General features: G+C 40.9%; 1 long non-coding RNA gene across 1 annotated transcript; it reads left to right on the forward strand.

The window, feature by feature from the left end:
* Positions 1 to 246: 246 nt before the first annotated feature.
* Positions 247 to 674, forward strand: LOC130467059 (uncharacterized). The gene is made up of 3 exons (XR_008927220.1): positions 247 to 329; positions 420 to 489; positions 582 to 674. It is a non-coding gene; the product is annotated as an uncharacterized lncRNA (long non-coding RNA).
* Positions 675 to 14,804: the final 14,130 nt, after the last annotated feature.

Consider the following 14,804-nt stretch of genomic DNA (forward strand, 5'->3'; position numbering starts at 1 on the left):
GATTCATGTGCCCGGAGATGATCTCGGAAACCATGTTGTATAGTGATATAAATCGTGTTCTATTATACATGTCGCAATCCATGGCAACACTCAGTTCTAAGTCATTCATCTTATGTCCATACTACGAAAAGTAAGAACATTTTAAATTTATTTTTCATATTATATCAATCATTATTGTTAATATTTTTTTTTTCTAACGAGATAATTTTATTGTTTGTACGTAGGAGGCACTGGATTCTTTTAGTTATTTGCTTGGCTAAATCTCAGGTCTACATATTTGATTCTACGCAGAAGAAGAGAAATTTGATGATTAAGAACCAATTGAACCTGTAAGTATTTTATGAATTCTTTGCATTTACATGATACAAAAATATAATAAAGTATATATAGCTATAAGTCCCCTTTTGTCAAACGTGTAGGGCTTTTCGGACTTACAAGGCACAAAATGGAAAATCTAAAGGAACTAAATTGAATTGGATTGCGGCACAGGTATAATTACCTAAAGATCAAGTTTTTCAAATTAAATTACTACGTATAATTTCATATAAATTTTACTTGTGTTGTTTTTTTAATGCATGTAGTGTCCTCAACAACCGGGATCACTAGAGTGTGGCTACTACGTCATGCGTTTTATGTACGATATATTTACAAAGCATCGTGATAGTCAAGATCTTACTACGGTATGTGATATACTTTAATAAATTGAAGTAGGCATAACTATTGATTGTCGACCTAATTATTTATATACTTGCATGTGTATTTTTAGGATTATTCAAGAACAGAGCCTTTTTCATTCGAGGAGATTAATGAGGTTAAAGAATTTTGGGCTGATTACTTTTTGACCAATTCCGATGTAAATCCCTTATTGGAGACATTTGGAAGTTAGGAATTGTTTGGATGTAATGCATATTGAGAAGAATGTTTGTGATGCCATTGTCCGACGCAAATGACTTTTTTCATTTGCGTCGCTGCCAGTTGCGTCGCACCAATGTGCGACGCAAATGGGCTTAAATGAGCGACGCAAATGAGACTTTTTCCACTAGTGAAAATACGTTAAAAAAAACCATTAACTAAATAATTTGAATAGTCTAGACTAACAAAAATAATAGAGTTTAATAATCCTAGGCGTCGTCTTGTTGGCCCATAGGATGAAAGGAAACTCTTCTGCCCACCGTCCCTTCTTGTCGTCCAGGCGTTTCTTTAATGATCCGATTATCGTCTTGTTGTTTGATCTGCTTGGCCATTTGCTTGGGGGTATCTTGGCGTCGACGTCTTTAGCTTGATGTTCCACGTCTTGCAGAAAGCTCTCGTCTTGTCGTTTATGAACTGTGATCCGTTGTCACATACGATCTCTGAGGGTACTCCAAACCTGCATATTATGTTAGTCCAGATAAACGAGCATACTTCTTTGTCTCTCATTTGTTGGAACGCACCTGCTTCTATCCACTTAGAAAAATAGTCCGTTAGTGCTAACATAAAGACCTTTTGTCCTGGGGCGACTGGTAATTTACCGACGATGTCCATTCCCCATTTCATGAAAGGGCAAGGTGTTAAAGTTGGGTGTAGGAACTCGGATGGTTTATGCGTCATACCTGCGTACCTTTGGCATTTGTCGCACTTGGCAACGTACCTCATGGAATCTTTGAACATCGTCGGCCAATAGTATCCGTTTCTTTTGATCCTAGTTGATAAGCTTCGTCCTCCCTCGTGTCCTCCGCATTCTCCGTCGTGGAATTGTTGGAGTAGTCCTTCCCATTCTGTTTTCTCTGCGCATCGCATCATCATTCTGATGGCTGATTTTTTGAATAGGACGCCCTGCAAAATAACATATCGTGAAACTTGAAAAAAGGATTTTTCTGGCTTCAAGCTTGTCGTCGGGAAGGGTTTCGTGTGTTAGGTAGTCGAGAATGGGTTTGGTCCAACTGTCTGGCTGGCGTTATGTGGGATTTCTTTTTCTATAGTGGGTGACAACAGGTGTACTAAGGATATGGTCGAGAATGGTGATTTTCTAAGTGCGGATCCTAAGTTTGCGAGTGCGTCGGCCTGTGTGTTTTGGTCTCGTGGCACTTGTTTGATGGAGAAGGGTTTGAACCTTGTGGTTAATTTTTTATCTTTCTCGAGGTACAGGGTCATTTTGAGGTCTTTAGCTTCTTAGTCGTCGTTGATTTGGTTGACGATCAGTTGGGAGTCGCTGAAGATGACGAGTCCGCTTGCTCTTAGTTCCTCAGCTGACGTCATTCCGGCGATTAGTGCCTCGTACTCTGCTTCGTTGTTCGTCGCTTTGAAGTCGCAGCATATGGTCTGTGCTATCATGTCCCCTTGTGGTGATTTCAGCACGACGCCTAACCCTGCACCACGAAAGTTAGAAGAGCCGTCGACAAAGAGTGTCCATGTACCGCCTATGTTGTTGATGTGTTTGACTTCGTCGTCTGCTATTTTCTCCAAGTCGGGTCTAAAGTCTGCTACAAAGTCTGCTAAGGCCTGCGACTTTACAGCCGTCCTTGGTTGGTATTTGATGTCGAATCCTCCTAGTGCCATTTTCTATTTTTCTATTCGACCTGTCAATTCTGGCCTACGCATCACAAACTTGATTGGATAATTAGTCATCACCACCATTTTGTGAGTTTCAAAATAATGCCTTAACTTTTTGGCTGCAGTGACGAGTGCTAAAACAAGTTTTTCGAGGGAGGAATACCTGGTTTCTGCCTCTAATAGGGACTTACTGATGTAGTAGATAGGCAACTGCTGCGTCTCGTCTTCTCGGGTTAACACCGTATTTCTTCAGTATTTCGAAGGACTGTCGTAGGTGTTCTATGTGGTCGTCCGCTTTCTTTGATTTTACCAGCATGTCGTCGATGTAGACCTCCAACATGTCTCCGAGTTGATCTTTGAACATCTTGTTGACCAGTCGCTGGTACGTCGCACCTGCATTTTTAAGACCGAAAGGCATGACTTTATAACAATAAATTCCTCTATCTGTTACAAAATATGTTTTTTCTTGATCTTCCGGGTGCATGAGGATCTGGTTGTATCCCGAGTACGCGTCCATGAAGGTGAGTAGCTCGTGACCGGCGGTGGCGTCGACCATCGCGTCTATGTGTGGCAGGGGGAACGGATCTTTGGGGCATGCTTTGTTGATGTCCGTGAAGTCGATGCAGACTCTCCGTTTCCCGTTTTTCTTGCCGACGACGACGATATTTGCTAGCCAATCTGGATACTTATGAAGGAAATAATGCCCTTGGTCCAAGTATGCATTCTATGTTAAGTCTAATAAATGCGGTTCAGTATTAATTAACAAGTTAATAATTCAGTGAGATCAAGTGAGCTGAATGCCTAGCTAGAGGCCGCTTCAGTTCAAGTGGAATTAATGATATTAATCCACAGCTTACTCTTGACTGAACCCGTAGGGTCACACAAATAGTACGTAAACGGATCAAGTATTTAATGGCATTAAATACTCCATCTATGAATATTCGGAACCGACGGATCTTGGTTTCAGTGGGAGCTAAGATCGTCACAGGCAAGAAATGAATACTCCGGAAACGATGATATTGCCGGAAACGGAAATATGGATCGTATCGGAAATATGAATATTATCCAAGTCGTAGATGTTGCCGGAAACGGAAACATGGTACGTATCGGAAAATATTGTTGGAAATGGAAATATTACCAGAATCGGAAATATTGCCGGAAACGGAAATATTGTCAGAATCGGAAATATTACCGGAATCGGAAAATAATTCCGGAAACGGAAATATTAAATATTTGTTCGAAACGGAAATTAATTCCGGAATCGGAAATATTAAATATTGTTCGTATCGGAAATAGATTCCGGAAATGGAAATTTAATCGGAAGCGTATCGTACGAATTAGCATCGGACGAGGCCTGCCGGACGAAGGCCCAGCACGAAGCCAGGCCATCGCCCAGCAAGCACGCACGCCACAGCCCAGCGCGCACAAGGCCGCGCATGCGTGGGCCGCGCTGCGTGGGCTGCTGCTCGCATGCGTGGGCAGCCCTTGTGGCTGCCGTGTGTGTGTGAGTTTGAGCTCATGCGAGATTCCTGAATCTGCAAGAGTCAGTGTATGATTAAATGTCTATTCCTATTGGATAAATTGATTAAGTAGAATTCATGTAGAATTCTAATTCCAATTAATTCGCATCCTACTAGGATTACGATTCCTTTTCCATAACTCTATAAATAAAGGCCTAGGGGTCATAATTTATATACAAGTTTCAAAGTATTCAAAAGTGAGTTTTTTGAGAAAAAAATTCAACCACCCATCTTGCCCCAAAAGTGCCGAATTTTCTGAGTACCTTAAGGGCGATTCTAGTTGGTCAATCTTAAGGCGGATCCGGACGTGCTGTGGACTTTCTACGGAGGGACGACACTTGGAGTCCTAAAAGACTTGTTCTTGTTCGGTTCGGGCGCAGCTAGGGAAGGCACGCAACAAAGAGTATGCATCTAAACTATGCTAAATGATTATGTGTAAATAATATGTTTCCTGGGTTAATGGTTGTTTCCGCATGATTTATGTAAATGTCATATGTATCATAACCTAACAGTGGTATCACGAGCCCCTTATTATTTTCATAATCTAAATTGCATTAACATGGTTAAATATTACAAATTTGCAAGAATTAAAAGGGGTGATTAATTTTCGTAATTGTTAATTAATTGCAAATTGCGTTTATTTAATTATATGTACGCAGTTTTTCGGCAGTTTCTTCATTACTCATCCGAATTGAGTGATTTTTGTGTCAATTCCGCATGTAAAAGGCATTCTAAAATTTTGACAAAAATAGTATTTTTCTGCCGAACCCAGAATTCTCAAATTCGAAGCCTAACTATGACTTTTCGAAGGTTTTAGTTTTTCGGATGCAAAATTTCGTAAATTTAAGATGTTAAATTAAATATTTGCGATTCTTGTTGATAAATCTTGAATTTTTGATTGACCTACTGCATATGTTTAACAAGTTTGAATGCCTAGTCTTGTTAATTATGCAATCTAATTTGTAATTATGATTAATTTGTTGAAAATTAGAATAATTTAGAATTAATTTGATTTTCATAATTAATTGTAATTTAATTAGAAACCTATGATTAAAAACCACCATAAAAATTGTAAATTTACGATAAATTTTAAATTTTTATGACCTAGACTTGAATCCATATCAATCGGAAATCAATTGGATAATAAATTTTCGATTTTTCGCCCTAAAATTATGAAATTAATATTATTTATTAATTTGTCATTAATTTTAAATATAAATTTTAAATTTTTATGCGATTCGTTCAAATAACTTGCACGCACGAAGCAATGGACGCTTCGTGTTACCCTTAAGGGGTGTTGTATAATGCGGGCATGCGACGACGAGCAAGGGAGCTTGTCGCCCGTGCGGCACGAATGCAATGAGCAAGGGCGTAGTGCACGAGCGCAAGGCAGCAGCCCTGCCTTGTGTCGTGTGCCACGAGCAATGAACGGATGGGCATGGGCGAGGGGCGAGCCAAGGCAGTCGCGTGTGGGCAGCAAGCGAGCTGCGCCACAGCGCGCGCTGCCTCGCACAACAGCGCGCAACCTCGTGCGCAGCGAGCGCAAGCTCGCGTGCCACGAGCGCTGCGCACAGCATCACTCGCGCGCACAGCGCGCGACGTCGCCCGCCCAGCGAGCGATGTCGCGCACCAGCGAGCGATGGCTCGCGCGCGCGCAGCGAGCGATCTCGCGCGCCAGCGAGCGATGGCTCGCGCGCACCAGCGAGCGATGCAGCGCCCCAGCGAGCGATGGCTCGCGCGCACCAGCGAGCGATCTCGCGCACCAGCGAGCGCGGTAACGCGCGCGCGCTGCGAGCGATAGCTCGCGTGCGGTGGGCGCTGTGCGGAGGCTTGCGTATGGGACAGCAGCAGCTATGCAACGAGCGCATGGGCTGCGCGCACATGGCCAGCAATGGCTGTGTGCGTACAGCCCATGGGCGTGCAACGCATAGGATGTTTGCGTTTCGATTAGATCGTTTTTGAATGTTTAATTTGAAAATTTCAGTTCACGTAATTTTAATTGATTTTAAAATTAATAATTTGAATTAATTTCTTGGATTTTAATTTTGAATATTATAATTATAATAAATGGCATTTATTCTAATTATTTTACTAAAATTAAAATCATAAATTAATTTAAATGTGACTGAAATTAAAATTAAATTTTTGGATTCAATTATAAATTTATATGAGCTTTAAATTTTAATTAAATTTGTATGTTTCCGGTTAGACTAGAAATACAATTTTATGTTTAAAATTAGTAAAGCATATGAATTTATTGGTTTGAGTGGGAGTGCTTTTAGTCATAAACTCTTGATTAGGTCTACAAATCCTTAAGGTTAAAACAACTCGATTAGAATTAATAAGGACTGAATAATTGGTAGATTATTGGTGACCTTGATTAATTGCTGCAAATGTTTACGTGATGCATAATGTGTTTTAACTAACCAGCTATGTGGGCCATTCATGATAATAAATGGGTGAATGGTATATATTGTACATGTACTGTTTTGCAGGTTATGAAGTGACTAGTATGGCCCAAATAGGATAGAAAATATGGTCTGCGTACCATTAATTTGAATGTAATTGGTCTAAAGCACCAAAGTTATTTTTCAATTCAAATATGGTCTGCGTACCATCAAATAGTTGTAATTAGTTATAACTTATCCTATTTGAAGAAAATGGTGCCTCCCACGGAGATTTTCAAGACGGACTTTGAAGTCAAAGCTTCAAGATGAAGTCGGGCCATACTAGATCACAAATATCTTATGCATGTTTTAAGTTATTTATTGCTTTAAATATGTCTTAAAATGCATGAGATCAAAAGCTTGATTATGTTGCATGATTAAGGATTTTAGTTCACTTAAAATCTAACCAACATAGTAAGAGCCTTAAGTTCCAAACTTAAAAATTGAGTTAAAAGGTGCCATGCCAAAATATACACTTGCTTGGATATCCTTTACATCAATCTAGTAATAGTTTTCGCTCAGCGAGGTGTTACTTATTGGTCCTAAAGGGGCAAGGTACACAAATAATTGTGAGTACATGTTAGTTTTGGTGAAACTCAACGATATAAGTAAGGAGTCCTTTTATGTCGTGGCAAATTCGATAGGTTTACCTAATAAGTTCTTAGACGTACCTATCAACCAAGAATAGTTTCTAGACTATTAGCAAAAGGCTTTTGCTTACCTAAGATGTTCTAGGATTAAGTCGACAAACTGTGCTTAGTTCTTCAATGATTTTAGGATCTTGGAATCATTTTATTCACACCTGCCGGAACACATAACTTGAATAAAATGCTTAATAAACATTGAATTATGCATGAATGCTAGAATTTAAGTTTATTAAGAGAAACTGTGAATGGTTATTTATTTGTTTATTCTTTTCAATTGTAGTTTTTAATATGGCAAACAACAATTCATTCAACATTCGATCAATTCTCGAAAAGGAGAAGTTGAACGGGAAAAACTTCCTTGACTGGCAAAGGAACTTGCAAATAGTTCTTATGCAGGAAGAAAAGGAGTATGTCCTAGATGAGGCGATGCCCGAAGCTCCAGGCGACGGGATCACTCAGGCAGCCCTCAATCGTTGGATTGATGCCAACAAGGATGTGAAATGTCTAATGCTCGCCACCATGAGTGCGGATCTGCAGAAAACGTTCATCAACTCAGATGCTTTCACAATCATCAGTGAGTTGAAGAACATGTTCCAAGATCTGGCTCGAGTCGAAAGATTCGAGACTCATAGGCAAATTCTTGAGACCAAGCTTAAGAGAGGCGAGCCCGTAAGTCCACATGTTCTCAAAATGATTGGACTCATTGAGAATATGAGTCGGCTGGATCAGCAATTTTCTCAGGAAATGGCTATAGACACCATCCTCCATTCTCTTCATAGCGGGTATGATCAGTTCAAACTGAACTACAGTATGAATAGTCTGGACAAAACGCTCACTGAGCTTCACGGTATGCTGAAGACCGCTGAAAAGACGCTCAAAAGTGATAAGCAGGATGTGCTTATGGTGCGTGGGGGCAAGTTCAAGAAATCTGGAAAGAAGAGGAATGCTAAGAAAGGTGGCAACAAGGCCAGCCCAACTAAGCATACTGGCGCCAAATCTGCAAAGAGGAAGGTCAGTCAACCCACTTCTGAATCCGAATGCTTCTACTGCAAGAAGAAGGGGCATTGGAAGAGAGATTGCTTGAAGCTAAAGGAAGATCAGAAGAACGGAACAGTCGTTCCATCTTCAGGTATTTTCGTTATAGACTGTATACTTGCTAATTCAACTTCTTGGGTATTAGATACAGGTTGTGGCTCACACTTATGTTCCAATCCACAGGGACTAAGAAGAAGTAGAAAGTTAAGCAAGGGAGAAGTCGACCTACGAGTGGGAAATGGAGCACGGATTGCTGCATTAGCCGTAGGAACTTACTATTTGTCGTTGCCCTCCGGGCTAGTTTTGGAACTGGAAGAATGTTTCCATGTTCCAAGTCTTACTAAAAACATCATTTCAGTTTCTTGCTTAGATGCTAAGGGATTTTCCTTTATAATAAAAGACAATAGTTGTTCGTTTTATTTTAAAGAGATGTTTTATGGATCTGCTAGATTAGTCAATGGACTTTATTTATTAGATCACGACAAACAAGTATATAACATAAATACCAAAAAGGCCAAAAAGGATGATTCAGATCTCACCTATCTGTGGCATTGTCGATTAGGCCATATAAACTTGAAACGCTTAGAAAGACTTCAAAGGGAAGGAATTCTAGAACCATTTGACTTAGAGGATTATGGTAAATGCGAATCATGTTTACTTGGCAAAATGACAAAGCAACCTTTCTCTAAAGTTGGAGAAAGAGCAAATGAACTATTGGGTTTAATCCATACAGATGTATGTGGACCAATGAGTACAAATGCTAGAGGTGGTTTCAGCTACTTTATCACTTTCACTGATGACTTCAGTAGGTATGGTTATGTCTACCTAATGAAGCATAAGTCTGAATCCTTTAACAAATTCAAGGAATTTCAGAGTGAAGTAGAAAATCAATTAGGCAAGAAGATCAAGGCACTGCGGTCTGATAGAGGCGGTGAATATCTGAGCTATGAATTTGATGACCATCTGAAAGAATGTGGAATTCTATCAGAATTGACTCCTCCTGGAACACCACAATGGAACGGTGTGTCAGAACGGAGGAACAGAACCTTGCTAGACATGGTCAGGTCAATGATGGGTCAGGCCGAACTTCCATTAGAATTTTGGGGACATGCACTAAATACAGCTGCACTCACTATAAATAGAGCTCCGTCTAAAGCTGTCGAAAAGACTCCATACGAATTATGGTTTGGAAAGCCTCCAAATGTGTCTTTTCTTAAGATTTGGGGATGTGAAGTATACGTCAAACGATTAATTTCAGACAAACTTCATCCAAAATCTGACAAATGTATCCTTGTGGGCTATCCAAAGGAAACAAAGGGGTATTACTTCTACAATACATCTGAGAACAAAGTGTTTGTTGCTCGAGATGGTGTCTTTTTGGAGAAAGATCACATTTCCAAAATGACAAGTGGGAGAAAAGTAGACCTCGAAGAAATTCGAGTCGAACAACAAACTCTAGAGAATGCTCAAGATGACATTCAGGATGAAACTCAGAGATCTTTAGAAGAATCTGGTGAGAATCATGGTCAATCTAGAAATGTTACCCCGCGTAGATCGCAAAGATATAGATCTCAACCGGAAAGGTACTTAGGTATTTTGACGAACGAGAGCTATGACGTTCTATTACTTGAAAGTGATGAACCTGCGACTTACAAGCAAGCTATGACGAGCCCTAGCTCCAAGCAGTGGCAAGAAGCCATGCAATCTGAATTAGACTCCATGTCTGAAAACCAAGTATGGGATTTGGTCGATTTGCCAGATGGCTACCAAGCCATTGGAAGCAAATGGGTTTTCAAACTGAAAAAGGACAAGGATGGGAAACTTGAAGTTTTCAAAGCTAGATTGGTTGCGAAAGGTTACAGGCAAGTCCACGGTGTGGATTACGATGAAACCTTTTCACCAGTTGCAATGCTAAAGTCTATTCGAATAATATTAGCAATCGCTGCATATTACGATTACGAAATATGGCAGATGGATGTCAAAACTGCTTTCTTAAACGGCGTTTTAACAGAAACTGTGTTTATGACACAGCCTGAAGGTTTTGAGGATCCAAAGAATGCTAAAAAGGTATGCAAGCTAAAGAAGTCAATCTACGGATTGAAGCAGGCATCCAGGAGCTGGAATATACGTTTTGATGAAGCAGTCAGTGACTTTGGTTTCATCAAGAACGCGGACGAATCTTGTGTATACAAGAAGGTCAGTGGGAGCAAAATTGCTTTCCTAGTATTATATGTCGACGACATATTGCTTATCGGAAATGACATTCCTATGTTGAACTCTGTCAAGATTTGGCTTGGGAAATGTTTTTCGATGAAGGATCTAGGAGAAGCACAGTACATATTGGGCATCAAGATTTACAGAGATAGATCTAAAAAGATGATTGGACTTAGTCAAAGCACTTATATCAATAAGGTGCTTGATAGGTTCAAGATGGCGGACTCCAAGCGAGGCTACCTACCCATGTCTCATGGAATGACTCTAAGCAAGACTCAGTGCCCAAAAACACTTGATGAGCGTAGACGAATGAATGGGATTCCATATGCATCATTGATTGGTTCAATAATGTATGCTATGATATGTACACGCCCGGATGTTGCGTACGCACTCAGTGCTACGAGCAGATACCAGTCAGACCCAGGAGAGGCGCATTGGACTGCTGCCAAGAATATTCTGAAGTACCTGAAAAGGCACAAAGATGACTTCCTGGTCTATGGTGGAGATGATGAATTAATTGTTAAAGGCTATACGGACGCAAGTTTCCAAACCGACAAAGATGATTTCAGATCACAGTCTGGGTTTGTCTTCTGCCTCAACGGAGGAGCAGTAAGCTGGAAAAGTGCTAAGCAAAGCACCATTGCGGATTCTACAACTGAAGCGGAGTACATTGCTGCACATGAAGCAGCAAAGGAAGCTATATGGCTAAGGAAGTTCATAGGAGAACTTGGTGTAGTCCCCTCCATTAAAGGACCAATAGCCCTGTATTGTGATAATAACGGAGCTATTGCACAGGCAAAAGAGCCTAGACACCACCAGAGAGTCAAGCATGTACTTCGTAGATTTCACCTTCTACGAGAGTTCGTTGAAAGAAAAGAAGTCGAGATAAGCAAAATTGGAACTGATGACAACATATCAGATCCATTAACTAAACCTCTGCCGCAAGCGAAGCACAACTCGCACACTGCAGCTATGGGAATCAAGCATATTGGAGAATGGCTTTGATGTCTCTGTTTAATGTTTTAAAGTTTTAGAGTTTAAATCTTTGTAAAACATTATTGGTTAATCATTCACAATAAATGAAAGGAATTCATTTTTCCATTTAATTTGTGGTTTATTAAATGATGAGTCCCTTCAACTTGACGATATATTCAAGATAGACTGTCAGGACCAGTCCTGTGACTAAGAAATGTCTATCAAGTGAACTTGAATGTCAAAGGTTGAAAATGGTCCCTAGTCGGAGTTTTCTATAAAATTGGACGCATAGAAAACGTTAGACGATTAGAATGCAAGATGACTAGTAGTTCTGTTTCTTGAACTATGTGGACATGGCAATGTCATAATCATTTGCATAGATACTTACTTTGGGAAGACTAGTATCGGACAAGACCTATGAAACTTTACTGTAAGAGATGAAAGTCTGTCATAAGTAAATTTCATTAAATTATTAGACACTAAATCCTCAATACCTGAGTGATTTGAGATTACTTGTTTGAGAACTGGTTGCTTTGACGTTGACCAACCGTCGCACCGTAAAAGGAGGCTATAAAGGCAACGCTCAGGTAATCACCTATCAAACGAAGTCTAATCTCAAGATCGCAAGATTGGGATTGTCCTCCCATAAATCGGGATGAGATGCTTAAAAGTTGTACAAGGCCACTCGGAGAGCTAGAAACTGTGAAATGCATGGCCGTGCTCGGATGAATCATAGGCTATGATTATCTGTTTATTTGATCAGTTGAACTCTGAAACCGAGGAACACCTCTGGACATAATAAGGATGACAACTCTTACCTTATGTTCAAGAGCAAGCATCGAGCGACAAAGGAATTAGGAAATGCACACTTGTCCCTAAGGACAAGTGGGAGACTGAAGGAAATAATGCCCTTGGTCCAAGTATGCATTCTATGTTAAGTCTAATAAATGCGGTTCAGTATTAATTAACAAGTTAATAATTCAGTGAGATCAAGTGAGCTGAATGCCTAGCTAGAGGCCGCTTCAGTTCAAGTGGAATTAATGATATTAATCCACAGCTTACTCTTGACTGAACCCGTAGGGTCACACAAATAGTACGTAAACGGATCAAGTATTTAATGGCATTAAATACTCCATCTATGAATATTCGGAACCGACGGATCTTGGTTTCAGTGGGAGCTAAGATCGTCACAGGCAAGAAATGAATACTCCGGAAACGATGATATTGCCGGAAACGGAAATATGGATCGTATCGGAAATATGAATATTATCCAAGTCGTAGATGTTGCCGGAAACGGAAACATGGTACGTATCGGAAAATATTGTTGGAAATGGAAATATTACCAGAATCGGAAATATTGCCGGAAACGGAAATATTGTCAGAATCGGAAATATTACCGGAATCGGAAAATAATTCCGGAAACGGAAATATTAAATATTTGTTCGAAACGGAAATTAATTCCGGAATCGGAAATATTAAATATTGTTCGTATCGGAAATAGATTCCGGAAATGGAAATTTAATCGGAAGCGTATCGTACGAATTAGCATCGGACGAGGCCTGCCGGACGAAGGCCCAGCACGAAGCCAGGCCATCGCCCAGCAAGCACGCACGCCACAGCCCAGCGCGCACAAGGCCGCGCATGCGTGGGCCGCGCTGCGTGGGCTGCTGCTCGCATGCGTGGGCAGCCCTTGTGGCTGCCGTGTGTGTGTGAGTTTGAGCTCATGCGAGATTCCTGAATCTGCAAGAGTCAGTGTATGATTAAATGTCTATTCCTATTGGATAAATTGATTAAGTAGAATTCATGTAGAATTCTAATTCCAATTAATTCGCATCCTACTAGGATTACGATTCCTTTTCCATAACTCTATAAATAAAGGCCTAGGGGTCATAATTTATATACAAGTTTCAAAGTATTCAAAAGTGAGTTTTTTGAGAAAAAAATTCAACCACCCATCTTGCCCCAAAAGTGCCGAATTTTCTGAGTACCTTAAGGGCGATTCTAGTTGGTCAATCTTAAGGCGGATCCGGACGTGCTGTGGACTTTCTACGGAGGGACGACACTTGGAGTCCTAAAAGACTTGTTCTTGTTCGGTTCGGGCGCAGCTAGGGAAGGCACGCAACAAAGAGTATGCATCTAAACTATGCTAAATGATTATGTGTAAATAATATGTTTCCTGGGTTAATGGTTGTTTCCGCATGATTTATGTAAATGTCATATGTATCATAACCTAACAACTTAACCTCTCTGATTTTCCCCGAATCTATTTATTTCTGGACCTCCTCGTCTATGATCTTATTCCTTTTAGGCGCAAACTTTCGTTGTTTCTATTTCACTGGCTTAGAGTTGGGATCGACGTTGAGCTTGTGGGTGATAACGTCTGGGCTAATTCCTGTCATGTCCTCGTGTGACCAGTCGAAGCAGTCCAAGTTTTCTCTTAGGAACGCTACTATCTGACTTCTGATGTTGTCAGGCAGTGACGCTCCGATCCTTACGACTTGGTCTGGCTTTGTCGGGTCTAGTACTATCTCATCGATCTGTTGGTCGTCCAGTTCGTCCGCTGTCAACCCTGGCTGTAATTGCTAGATGGATGATTTTGATGGTTTCAGCGCGGTTTCATAGCATTTCTTTGCTTCTCTTTGCTGTCCTTTGATCTCCATGACACCCATTTGGTCGGGAATTTGATTGATTGGTGGTATGTTGATGGCACTTCTTCATTTTGTGGATCCATGGTCGCCCTAAGATGACGTTGTATGCTGATGGAAAGTCGACGACGTTGAACTTAGTCATGATGTTGGCACCTTCTGCATATGTGGGCAATGATATCTCTCCGACTGTTCACAACGATTCTCCACTAAACCCTACCAAGACTATTGATCTCCTGACAATGTACTTTTCCTCGAGCCCCATTTCCTGTAGGGCCTCCAAGAACAGTACGTTTGCCGAGCTGCCGTTGTCGATCAGTATCCTTTTGATTAGAGCGTTGCCGATTGGGAGCGATATTACCAAACCGTCATGATGTTCTTGCTGTGCGTCTACTGAATCTGAGTCGTCGAAGGTGATTGTCATTGCTGCTAGGGATTTGTCGAGTGCGATCTCACCCTCTGTCTGCCCCTCTTGGACGGCTCCAGATTCTCCCCTGTTGATCTTTTTAGCTGCAGAAGAGGTTAGTCCACAAATATCTGAACCACCAGAAATAACGTTTACCACTTTATTAAATTTGGGCGGGGCCGGTCGGTCATTGCTCGTTGTTGGATCGGGTTGGGCGGGTTTCTCTTTGTTGTATGTTTCCTTCTCTTTGTCGCTCAGCAGCTCCTTCAGGTGCCCCCATTTCAGAAGATATGCGACCTCCTTTTTAAGGGAGATGCACTCCTCAGTTTTATGGCCGTTTTCGCGGTGGAATTCGCACCATTTTCTCATGTCTTTCATGGAAT

The sequence above is a fragment of the Spinacia oleracea genome, chromosome 2, assembly GCF_020520425.1.
Source record: "Spinacia oleracea cultivar Varoflay chromosome 2, BTI_SOV_V1, whole genome shotgun sequence".
NCBI lineage: Eukaryota > Viridiplantae > Streptophyta > Magnoliopsida > Caryophyllales > Amaranthaceae > Spinacia > Spinacia oleracea.